Source organism: Ursus americanus, chromosome 10 (assembly GCF_024610735.1).
Source record: "Ursus americanus isolate L20-20 chromosome 10, mUrsAme1.1.p, whole genome shotgun sequence".
NCBI classification, from domain to species: Eukaryota; Metazoa; Chordata; class Mammalia; order Carnivora; family Ursidae; genus Ursus; species Ursus americanus.
In genome coordinates, this window is record NC_142136.1 from 25,840,762 (window position 1) to 25,854,087 (window position 13,326).

The window sequence follows — 13,326 nt, forward strand, 5'->3', positions numbered from 1 at the left end:
AATAAATTCTTTAGATAACAAAATCAGTAGTTTAAAATGAACAGTACCACTATGGCATTTTCTATTTTAAGTAGTTTCGTCTTTTTATCAGATGGTTTGTCACTGATTTAAAAATTAAAAAAAAAAAGAAAGAAAAAAATTAACATATAAACAATAGTTTTTCTATAAAATTTAATACATATTTATTTTATCTTTTCGTCATGTTCCCAACATTATTGGGCAAGCTAACAATTAAGTACAAATTTTTTAAAAGATTTATTTATTTTAGAGAGAGAGAGAGTGCATGCACATGCATGAGTGGGGTGCACAGAAGGAGAGAATCTTCAAGCAGACTCTCCACTGAGCATGGAGCCCTATGCAAAGCCCCATCTCATGACCCATGAGATCATCACCTGAGGTGAAACCAAGGGTGGGATGCTTAACCAATTGAGCCACCCAGGCACCCCTAAGCACAAAATGTTTTAACACATTTTCTTTACCTATACTCATAATTTAGCACTTAGCTGGAGAATAATCACAGGTAATTTTAAAGCAATAAAAATATCTCTGAATTGTCACAGGGTTAATATTTATATATGAATATACATGGGAATACTAGGAGACAGTAAGTTCAAAAGCTACCAGGATTTAATGAGTGGTATATAAAAAATAGAAAATGGTGAGAATTAGGTGAAATACAGCATTTTTAAACTATCCAAAAAACGGCATCTGCTACTCAGTTTCAGGTAATTGCTAGTATAATTACTTTTAAAGAGATGCCAAAAAATGTAGATTTTTGGTTTTAAATGATAGATCAATATTTTTAACATGATACGAGCAAAATCATTTATATCTACTGGCTGAATTTGGATCCATGCAAAAATTGTTTAACTCCAGAATACAAAGTCCCAGTGATTCATGATAAGTAATAAATTCTTAATTTAAAAAATTATCGTATATGCACATGAATAAAATATAACTTTTTAAAAGACAATTTTGGGGTCAGAAATAATTTGCAAACCAAGATAAAATATCCATACTCCATATAAGCTATCACTCCCAACCACGGTAAACATTAATGATATTCACTGATACCTCCTTTTCTTTGTGAATACACAGAAAACCTAGCCTCCCAGTCCCTTTATGCTGAAAAGGAGCCATAGGAGCAGTTCTTGTCAGTGAAACAGAACTGGCAGATAGATATGTGTATCATATGTGGTCTGAGAGCATGAAAGTTACAGAGTAAATCACCAATCTCTGCCTCCTGCCATGCATTATTTAGAATGCCCATGTTCAGGTAACGGAGGAGCAAGATTGAGATATCTTGGTTTGAGGCCCTGGAGATTCGCCAAAATCTGCAGAAGACTTTGGATGAGCAAGAAATTAACATATGTCTGTAGAGCCACTAACATTATAAGCTTAAGTATTATTGCAGCATAAACTACCCTCATCTGAAAAATATAGCAACAAAGAAAGCTATGATATTTGTATGACAACTACTTTAATTCACGCACTCAACATTCTTTAACACACTATTATTAAGAATGAAAGTGAAGATATTCATCACTACAGATTTTGCAGATATCAAAAAGATGAAAGAATTTTATGAAAACAAATTTGGGTGACACACAACAAATCTGAAGGAAGAAATGAAGACAAATTTTAAAAATCATTTTTAAAACATCTTAAGTCGAGAATACTTCATCAGTGAAATAGTTTTGAAATTGACAGCTTCACTGATTTTTTTTCCCAAAACTGATTGTCTATCACTAATGAACTCTTCCAGATAATAGAAATAAGTCAAATGTTTCTTAATTCTTATCATAAAACCAGAATTAACTTAGTACAAAACTCAACAAGGCATTACAAAAAAGAAAGATTTAAAGACCAACATTTATTCTGCATGTAGATGCAAAGTTCCTATGAGAAATTATTAAATCAATTCTAGCAATATATTAGAGAGGATAATGCATTATATCCAGGTAAAATTTAATCTAGAAAGGGAAAAATATTTAATATTTGAAAATCACTCAAATCAAATAATTCAGCTGATTAATGGAGAAGGTAAAAATAACATATGAACATAGATACATGCAAAATTGATTGGTACAGAAAATATTTACAATAGTAAACACATTAATATTTGATACATTTATATTAAAACACAATAGCCTTGAAATACCTTTCTTAGAAAGATAAAGAATTCTACAAGAAAGTGTTTCATATTATAGTGAACCACTTGACTTACCATACCTTCTCAAGGTCAAGAATAAGATTTGAATGTCCAACATCACCACTCTTCTTCAACATTGCAATGTCGGTATAGTCAGTGCAATATAGTATATATAAATGCAAAACATGAGACTTGGAAAGAAAAAATAAAACTTCCTAGTTTACAGAAAACAGTATTGTATACTTTTAAGATTCAAAAGAATATACATATAAGACAATAAAATTAATAAGCTAATATAGCAGTCACTCAATTAAACATGAACACACAAAAATTAACTTTGGTTTTTGGACCATGAAAAGACAAAAGAAAATTATTTTTTTAGATTTTATTTATTTATTTATTTATTTATTTATTTATTTATTTGAGAGAGACAGAATGAGAAAAAGCACAAGCAGGGAAGCAGTAGAGGGAGAAGTAGAAGCCCACTCCCAGCTGAGCAGGGAGCCTTCTGCAGGGCTCAATCCCAAGACCCTGAGATCATGGCCCTCACCAAAGGCAGACACTTAACTAACTGAGCCACCCAGGTACCCCAAGACAAATGAAAATTAAATTTAAATTACCACTTACACTAGCAAGAAAAACATCAAATTTATTGTAATAAATCTAATTAAAATAATGAAAGTCTTCTTCAACTGAAAATTACAAAACATTGAGAAAAATGAAACAAGCTAAATAAATAGAACAATATCCTAGAATCATGAATTGGTAAGCTCAATATTCTAAAGTTCTCAATTTCCCCCAAATAATTTGCTATATATTATTCTTCAGACTTTGTTTTTATATGTGCATTAAGAAATTAAAAGCTGGGGTGCCTGGGTGGTTCAGTGAGTTAGGCGTCTGCCTTCAGCTCAGGTCATGATCCCAGGACCCTTGGATCAAACCCTGAATAGGGCTCCCTGCTCAGTGGGGAGCATGCTTCTCCCTCTGCCCTTCCCCCTGCTCATGCTCTCTCTCTCTCTCTCTCTCTCTCACTCTCTCTCTTTCTCAAATAAAAGAAATTCTTTAAAAAAGTAAGTTGATTCAAAAATTTGTATGGAAATGCAAAGTCTGGACTAAGAGCAGATAAAGTAATCTTAAAGGAAAAACAGCATGGCTAAAGAAGTAATACTACAAATTATTACGTCCTGTTATGAGTTGAGATAATTAAGACAGAAAGGTGATGGTGCAAGAACAGAAAAATTGAATAGTGGAACAGAATAGAAAGAAAAGACTTGCATATAAAGGGTCACTTGTTTTATAACAAAGAGAACACCTCACACAGTAGGGAAAGGATAGTCTTCAATAAATGGTGCTGTGTCACCTGGAAAAAAGTAATTTGTGACACTTACATAGCCAGATGAATGATTAATATAATTGTAAATGTTAAAACAAAAGCTTATTAAAAAATCATAGGCTAATAACTTCAAGATTTTGAAACAAAGATTGAAGAAGATATACAGTGCCTATGTGTATGGGGAGTTGGAGGGATGGGTACATTTATTTGTGTGTATGTGTAACACTATTTAAAAATTATGAACTTCTGGTCATCAAAAAATAGCACTAAGGAGTAAATAGGCAACTATCAGAACGGAACATGTATGCAAAATATATTTATATTTAACAAAGGACTTGATTCAGAAAAATTCACAAAATTCTTACAGAAATTAGTAGAAAAAAGACAAAAAATATTAATAGAAATGTAGTTTAAACTCGAGCATTATATCACATAAGGGAACATATAAATAGCCGATAAAATACTCAAGGGTATAGTCATCGAGGGTATGCAAATCAAAACAATATGATAATATTGTATAACCACAAATATGGCTAAAATGAAAAAGATAAAAAATGCAAAATTTGAGCAAATGTTATTCTCATACACCACTGTTGGTAGAGAATTTAAATTAGCACAATCACTTTAGAATTTTGTTAGGCTGAATGCATGTTCTAAGACACAATGAGTTTACTACTAGGTATATACTCAAAAAGAATGTGTAAGTATGTTCATCAAAAGCCATGCACTGGAATGATCAGGTCAGAACTACTCATAACAACTTCCCGCTGGAAAATATCTAAATGCACATCAGTGATAGGATGGATACATACATTGTTGTGCTGTATTTCCAAATTTAATACTGTTCAGCAAAAAGAATGAACAATCTACGATAACATATAATATGGATGGGTATCATCGCTATAAGTTCCAGCAAATAAAATCAGAAACAAATGAGAATATGCTAGTCAATTCTTTTTAGATAGTTTTAGATAGTTTCTGGGGTGCTGATAATGTTTGGGTACTTTGGGTACTAGTTAAACAGAGTTTGGAGGCAGTCCTCTATGGGCTTCTTTTATTTGCATACATCTTGCAGAGTATTTCATGATTACAAGGCCTTGATCTCCCCTCACCCAAGACCATTTTTAAGGATTGTTTACACAACTACCAATTCTAAGAGGTCATATTATGCCTCTTTCCACACAAAGAATACTTTTACTCAATACTTGCCATAAAAACAACAGCAATTAAGCTCATTGCACTATTAGGAGTCAGCCACTGTTCATGCAGATTATATCGGGCTTTCCAGGTTAATGTGCAACTATGCTGATACTCTGGCTGTTATTTTTTAGGGAGTAATAAAGTTCTTTGTTTCTGACCCAGAAGACTTGGGTCTTCGGTCGGCATCTGTATAACCGCAGAAAGGTATCTTACTAACTTGTGAGTTAAGTAGTCAGTCCCCCACAGTTCTGGTGAGGAGGATGGGATACTTGATATTTGGAAAAATATCAGTTTATGGACTTTGAGGAAATCTTTGAGAACCAGTGATAGATATCTTGACTAAATTATATGATTATTTGGCCAAAAACTAATTCTCCAATTTGTTGCCTGTGGCAAGGAGGGAAAATAACAGGTAATGGGCTCAAAAGCAACTCTCCTATAACATGAACACTAACTGGTCTGCCAGCCATATTGGAATAACTAGCAATGAGACCCTTCCAGAGTTGAAGAAAGTCTCCACAATCTTTAACAATATTCACAGAGATACACATTTACAGTGAGCATGACGTGAGAGGAATTCATGACTGCTATAGTCACACCACCAGAATATTAGCAAGTTTACCTGGAGCATGCAAATTTAAGACATACAATGCTCAGTAAGAAGAAATGACAGCAGGCAGTCTGCCTTTCTGGTTAGCCTCTCTTGTAGTTTCTCATGCCAAACTTAGACCGATGCTGCAATGGCAGTAAAACCTCTCAAAGTTGTCAACATGAGTCCTGGCTTCTATCAGGGAGCTTTGGCTGATTTTACAAGACAAGTAAACTACTCTGGAAACCAAAAGATTAAGCATTGACTAGTATTAACCTTTTGTAGTCTCAAATTTTTTCTAATGCTGATGAAAATGACTCTGTGTAAATTTCTGTGTGTGTATTTGTGTCTCCTGATCCTGATCCTTCTGTTTACCCCTGAACTCATCTTCTCTATAGAAAAATAAATATTCATTCTCCATGTTTCCAATGGGGAGAGTGAAAGCTATGCATCAGCATCAAGCATTCTGGAAAGGGATAGAGGAACATAAATTTTTGTGGCCCTGGTGGAATCAAGTGCCCCAATTACTATCTTACCAGGTTTTATAGGAGGAAGGTCACCCAAATTCAACAGATGTGGCTTGGAAGGAACCCACAGTGAGGAAGAAATGTTAAACTGATATTGTTTTGACCCCCTTAGCTAAAGGGATGATAGAGTTGATGTGCTACATGCTTGCACTTTTCATCCCATGTCAGAGGAGATTCTCCCATTGTAAGGATGGCTGCTTGTAGAGATAGTCAGACGTAGATCACTCGACAACCTTCCTTCCTATCCTTCCCCAGATAACCTAGGAGAAATGATAATTATAGGAGGAAAAAGACAATACTTTAGAACATTATTTAGAGCCTAAATACTCAGAGAAGCTATTTCCCAAAACAAAGGTGTCACCTTTCTGATGTAACCACAAAATATACTGTTTTTGAACTAGCTGAATGAATGCCACATGCAGGTCTGTGAATCTCCAGCCTGATATCCACATTTTGTTGTGGTCACTTCAGACTCAATAAATAACTGTGCAGGAAAGGCTCTACTAGTCTTGATTGTCAAATAGAAATTGTATTTTCAAGACAGCAGCTGACTTGGTCTTGGCAGCATCTCAGATTTGCATTAAAAAGTGAAAGCTACCCCTTTAGGGAAATCCTTATCTTTCACTTCACTGCCTTAAGCAAAACTGCTGGCTCAATGAGGCTTTCTATTCACAGAGATTTCCCTAAATGCCTGGGCCTGGTCCACTGATTGCTCATCTATGTTGAAATATGATGGTGTGCATTGTACTGCTATGGAAAACCATCTGTGCAAAATCAGCACCCGCTATGTATAACCAAGCGCCAATATGGTCTCTTTTCTGAGTTGGCAGAACTCAGAAAATTGTTCACAGCCAGGCCAAGTCTACCCTTGATGAACTTTGGGACATTTTTATTATCTCCTAGACAGTTGTCTATTGCTTAGCTGTTTGGTCTGCCATTTGGGATATTATAGACTGGCAGATTAAAGTCATTTCTGAACTGTAGGGACAAAAACTTCCCTGCTGCTAATCAGAAATTCTGGGTCATAAATGTAGATGCCCATGGTAAGGATATGTTCTCTAATGGGACCAGTTGGAATCAAGCCTCCCTTCCCCTTCCAACTGAAGAAATTTCTACTTGGAAAAGCCTAGTCATCAAAATTACATTTTCATTCTGGGGCTGTCATGTTTACCACCAGGACTGTACTTCTTGTGTGGAAGCCTGGGACAAACTTTCTTGCTTCAAAGCCATAATAGATTGCACATTATTGTGGTCATAAACGATCTTTACATTTTTTAAGGAATTCCCATTAGTATCTCTCAGACAACTCCACAAATCTCGCCAACATGAGGTGACCCTTAGTTATTTGGGGAAGTTCCCTAGAATGATAACTGACTCATTATTTATGCATACTCTCTAGGAGTTAATTGCTATGATAGGGATCTTCCAATTAGAAAAAGTAGTAAGAATTTTTCCCTGATGTTAGCTTACATTATCAATGACACCACCTTGGCCTTGGGAGGCATTCAGCTCAGCCTAATTCACTGCCCAGAGTGGTTATGAATGATAGAATTACCCTAGATTTCACCCTTGCAGGCCAAGGCAGTCAGTGCAATCTATAATAAATCCTAATGTATCTGGATTATTGCCTTGAGGCAAATAGAAGGTCAAAACAGAAATACAATGAGAAAACTTCCTAGTTTTCTAAGGTAGACTCAATGACTTATTTGATATTTTCCCTCTCTGGTTAGGCATGTATCCCAGAGGGCATGATTGAGGAAAATACTGTATATTAGTGATATAAGTAGAATATTTGTATCTTCCCCAAATCCACATGTGTTGAAATCCTATGTTCCGTGTGATAGTATTAGGAAGCGGGTTAGTGACTTCATAAATGAGATTAGTGATCTTATTAAAAAAAGGCATGAGAGATTCCCCTGCCTCTTGACTATGTGAGGGCACAAAAAGAAGACTGCAGCCCAGAAGAGGGACCTTACCTGACCATGCTAGCACCCTGCTCTTGGACTTCCAGCCTCCAGAACTGTGAGATGCAGATTCTGTTGTTTATAAGCTACACACTCCATGGTATTTTGTTATAGCAGCCAGAATGGGCTAAGACAGTTGCCATCTTCATTCTTAGAAACTTGTTGATAGGAGTCCTAGTTAAATTCTGTATAAGACCAGTTGAAAGGATTTGATTTCAGCCTTTGTTGGTCACATAATATTGGTCAGATGTGGGAATATTTTAGAACACAAGGCAGTGTATGACCCGGGGTGAATTGTTGGAAGCCCACCATTAACTCATTGTGCTCATAAACATCTTTCTTTTATATTGGAATTACAAGGCCCTAATAGCTTTAAGCTGGGCCATTTTTTAAGGATTGTTCATATAGCTCAGATTTTGGAAGGATACAATAATGTCTCTTTTTGCACAAAGACCTGGCTTGCTTCTTGCTTGTCATAACTTGTGGGCCTCCTATGTTCAGAGTCCCTTTCCAATGGTGCATCCCACTGAATGTCCAGCTTCCGTTGACCCTCCATATTGCCCTGTGGGACCTAGGAGTTTAGGAATCCAGAACACCTACAAACATATGATTACTTTGTTTTTAATCCAGGAATCTGGCATCTTCTGTCAGCATCCAGGTAGTTCTGGCTGACTCACTAATTAGCGTTTAAATAGGGCCAATCAGTTCCTTTGTATCAGGTGTTTTCAGTTCAGAAATTATCAGTCTCTACTGTTAGAGTATCTACATATTTCTATATATTCAAATATAATGAACAATTTTAAAGATTTAAACCTAAATCAATTATATAGATGACCTAGGATAAAATGAGAAAAAATTAAATATATGATATAGATTATATTTATTATAGCTCAGTTAAAATTTTTCCCCAAGATTTTCATCCTCTCAGAAAGAAGAAAAGTATTAGTAGTTATGAGATCTTATGGCAGATTCTTCTCAGCAGTTCACTTTCAATCTGAATTAAATTTTACATATACATATACATATATATATACATATTTACATATACATATGTACATATGTACTTTACATATACATATATACATATATATACTATATATATACATATAGTATTTTTTTCACAAAGCAAAGCTTGAAATTCTCATTGTCTGTTGCTTTATTAATTTATCAGAAGAGAAAAAAGTATGAGAACAAAATAGCCTCAAATACCACTGCACAGATGATACTTGTAGATAACAACATACATACATACATAAACAAACACATATGCACAGACTATTCACATCAGCTAATTTCTCTTAATAGCTTGGAGGTATTTTCATTTCAACAGATACCTGTTCTACTTTGTTCATTATAATGGCCAGCAGGCAGATTATTGTATGCATATTTAATAATGTGTCACTTACTGATAGGCGTATACATTAGTACTGGAATTTACTAATACACAATAAACAAAAATGTATTAAAAATTTTTCAGGCCTAATATTTCAGGTAAAATACTTCCTTGAAAATTGAGTAAGTAGTTAAATTAAAATTAGGAATTAGTAGGATTCCTAAATCCTGAGGCCTGAGTATAATAATTTTTTAGTGCTCTAAAATCAGTTTGAAGATCTCTTCTTCAAAGAAGAATAAAATTATTTTACTCTTTTCAAAACACTTCATATACCTAAATATGACCTTATAACAACGACATTGTGTTATCTGTTTACATTAAAACATATCCCTCATTAAGGTGGCCTGGGTGGCTCAGTCAGCTAAGCATCTGACTCTTTTTTTCCCTAAGATTTCTTTATTTATTTTAGAAGGAGAGGGAGAGTAGTGAGGAGGGGAAGAGGGAGAGGGAGAGAGAAACTACAAGCAGACTCCCCACTGAGCGCAGAGCCAGCCATGGTGCCCCATCTCAAGACTCTGTGATCAGACCTGAGCCAAAGCAAGAGTGGTTCGTCCAACCGACTGAGCTACCCAAGTGCCCCTAAGGCTTTGATTCTTGATTTCAGCTCAGGTTATGGGCTCTGCACTCAGCGCAGAGTCTGCTTGTCCCTCTCCCTCTGTTCCTCCCCTACTTCTCTCTCTCTCTCAAATAAATAAAATATTTTTAAAAAATATCCCTTATTTATATTTTATATATTGTCTTATTTGTTCTATTTTCCTTTATATTATTTATTTACTGCTTTTAAGCTAAATCTCTATAAATGCCAGTACCTATCAAATCTGACTCAAGACATCAATTAATGTGTTAATTAGCTTTAATATATACCAACATATTGCTTCTCAAGATGCAAATTTAAAGTGAAAAAAGTATTAAGATAACAATGAACAAACCAAAAATAAAATTAAGGAAACAATTTGATTAGAAAGAATAAAATACTTAGGAAAAATTTTTAGAAAAAGAGTGCAAAACATACTCTGAAAACTACAAACACGATGGAAAGTAATTTTTAAAAAGCAAAATAAATGGAAAGACATCCATGTTCATAGATCTGAAGACTTAATGTTGTTAAGATAGCAATATTTTCCAAACTAACCCATAGATTCAATGGATCCCTATCAGAATCCCAGCTGGCTTCCTGGAAGAAATTAGCAAGCTGATTCAGAAATTAATATTGAAACTCAACGGACACAAAATAGCCAAAACAATCTTGATATAGAAGAATGAAGTTGGAGAATTCACTCTTTTTAATTTCCAAACTTACTACAAAGCAACTGTAAGCATGACAGTTTGGTATTAGAGTAGAATAGACATATAAATTAATGGAATTAATTATTTGTTAATTAATTAATGGAATAGAAATTATAGACTTTTAGCCAATAATCATGAATTTTGTTTCCTTAATTATAGCAAATACACCACATTAACGTAAGATATTAATAGGGAGAACCATTTGCATGCTTAGAGGAGGTATATATGAACTTTCTGTACTTTTTGCTCCATTTTTCTGTAAACCTTAAACTGCACTAATCATCTATTCACTTTTTTAAATGGGCAAAAGATATAAGTAGAAGATGCTTGGCATCATTTGTAAATGGAAAAATAGAAATCAAAACTACAATGAGATTCCAGTAGGTATCCATTAGGATGGAAGAATAAAAACGTCCAATAATATCAAGTGTTACACACAGATGGAGAAGTCAGTACAATCTTCCACTGCTAGTGAAAATGTAAGATACTGCAGCCACTTCATACAACAGTCTACAATCAACAATTGCACTCCTAGATATATACCCAACAACCATTTAAATATATCTGCACGTAAAAACTTGTACATAAATATTTATAGCAACACTATTCCTAATAGCCAAGAGGTGGAAACAGCCTAAATGTCCATCCACTGATGAACAAAATGTAGTACATCCACATGATGGAATATCATGTGGCCATAAAAAAGGAATGAAGTATTTATAAATAATACCATACAGATTAGCCTCAAAAACATTGTTACATGAAAGATGTCAGTCACAAAAGACCATGACTTTCACAGGAAAGTCCACGAAAGGGAACTCTAGAGAGACAAAAGCAGATCAGTGGTTGCCTAAAGGGTATTTAGAGGGAGATAACTAAAGTGGGAAAGGTGTCTTCCAGGAGGTGATAAAAATGTTCTAAATTTGTTGTGATGATGGCTGCACAACTTTGTGAATATAATTTTAAAAAGTGAAGAGTATACTTTAGATGAGTGAATTGTATGATATGTCAATTATAGCTCAATAAAGCTGTTGCAAAAAATATATATACAGGATAACAAAAGATAACTTATGTTAACGTAATGATTAATAGCATAGACTCTAGCACATGATGATCTATGTTCTTAAACCAACTCTGCCACTTAACTAATTCTAATCCTTCTGTATCTTACTTTTCTTTGGAAAATTAAAGTAGTACTAATTCTTTTCTCAAGGGATTCATTTGTGCATGTGTGTGTGAGTGCACACGTGTATAAAATAATTCATTCAAAACATATAAGACAATGACTGTACATAGTAAGTTGCATATATTTGCTTTAATGATGATACTAGTTATTCAACAGAAGAGATTTTGAGTTTTAGACACTAAACTTTTTATGGGGACTCTTTTATTAATGAATATCGAGCAAATGTTTATATTATTATAAAAGACAATATATATTGAACAGGAGTTTTGTAAAGCACTGGAGACAATTTTAAAAATTGTCTCAGTATCCTACCTTTGGTGTAAAGATATCCAAGTAAGGTAGGTATTTCTCCTGGGTTCTCTAATTATTACTGAAAATAATCTTAGTAATGTAACACCAGTTTGCACCAGTTTTAAACTCACCAGGCAAGAAAGCTTCCCTTTTAGGGTCTGTCTCCTTTAAATCTGCTCTCCTTTGTCAGGATGCATATGTAACACACTGGTACAACCAATAAAACAATTTCAAAGAGTGTAAAGGTTGATCATAAGAAACCTAATTAAAAAAAAAGAACAAAATCCAAGCTGACCTGCTGTGTCTGGACCCAACAGGATATCTCAGTAAGCACTGCCTTAATTCACCACACTGTCACCAGATAACGATGAAACCCCAACCCCTTACTATATTCTCTTCAACCTTGATATCTTTGAATGCATTTTATTGCTTAGAAAAAAATACATCATGTCTGATGTTATTGTCTTTGAATTGCCAAATTATTTATGATTAAACCATGAAAGCTAGAGTCAGACAGTCATAAAGGTCAGGCACAAACCTCAAAAGAAGGAAAATTAGAAGTGAAGCGGAGATTTAATTCTTCAATTACTCTTTTATGCCTCTCTATTGCATTACATGATGAATAAATGGCAAATCAATATTTGAAGGTCCCTTACTATAAACAAAGGAGACCTCATTTAAAATTTTACTGGTTAACTCTTCTTGCTCACAAAAGACTGATACTATTTTTTTTTAAATTTTTCAAAAAAGTAAAAATATGCTTTTTGTGTTTGGTTTATTTTCCTTACAAATATGTAGTGAATGAGAAATTATCCTGTGAATTACAATTACCAAAGTTAAAACGCATTAAGCAATTTAAAAATATTTTTCATCTCAGTAAGCACTATTTTTGGAGAGCTATACAAATCTCTAAAACAGTGGTCATTAGTCTTTATTGGTGGTTGATAGGAGAGAATTATAAGAACCTTTAACAATCTGATTAAAATTGTGGACTCATCCATTTGAAAAAAGAAAGATCATATGCATGCACCCCCCACTGTGATATGGAGCCATATCTGCTCCCCCAGCAGGTTTTCAAGTCCATTTCTGTCTGCTGCCTCTTCCTTTACTGCCTTATGGCTCCATGCGTCTCTCTAGCAAAGCTGCCTGCTGGGTGGTAAACAAAGTATTACAGAGAGAGAAAAGGACTTCCTCAAATAGTGGAAGCCTGTTCTTTGATAGAACTTTTTAAAAATATAAGCTGAGCCCTCCATATTTTAATAAAAAATGGTGTTTACTCTGTTGTTCTTATTAGCAAGCTAAATTGCTAATATATCATCCTGTATTTAAATGCCTTAAATGTTTTAATTTTATAGTGTGCATTAGTGCTGCTATGAGTTTGTGTTTTAAAAAATCTGTTGATAA

At 34.3% G+C, this 13,326-nt stretch overlaps 1 pseudogene; it reads right to left on the reverse strand.

Annotated features, from left to right (window-relative positions):
• LOC123800980 (small ribosomal subunit protein eS6 pseudogene) overlaps window positions 1-2,289 on the reverse strand; it is a 41,194-nt pseudogene extending 38,905 nt beyond the window's left edge.
• Between the last annotated feature and the right edge of the window lie 11,037 nt (window positions 2,290-13,326).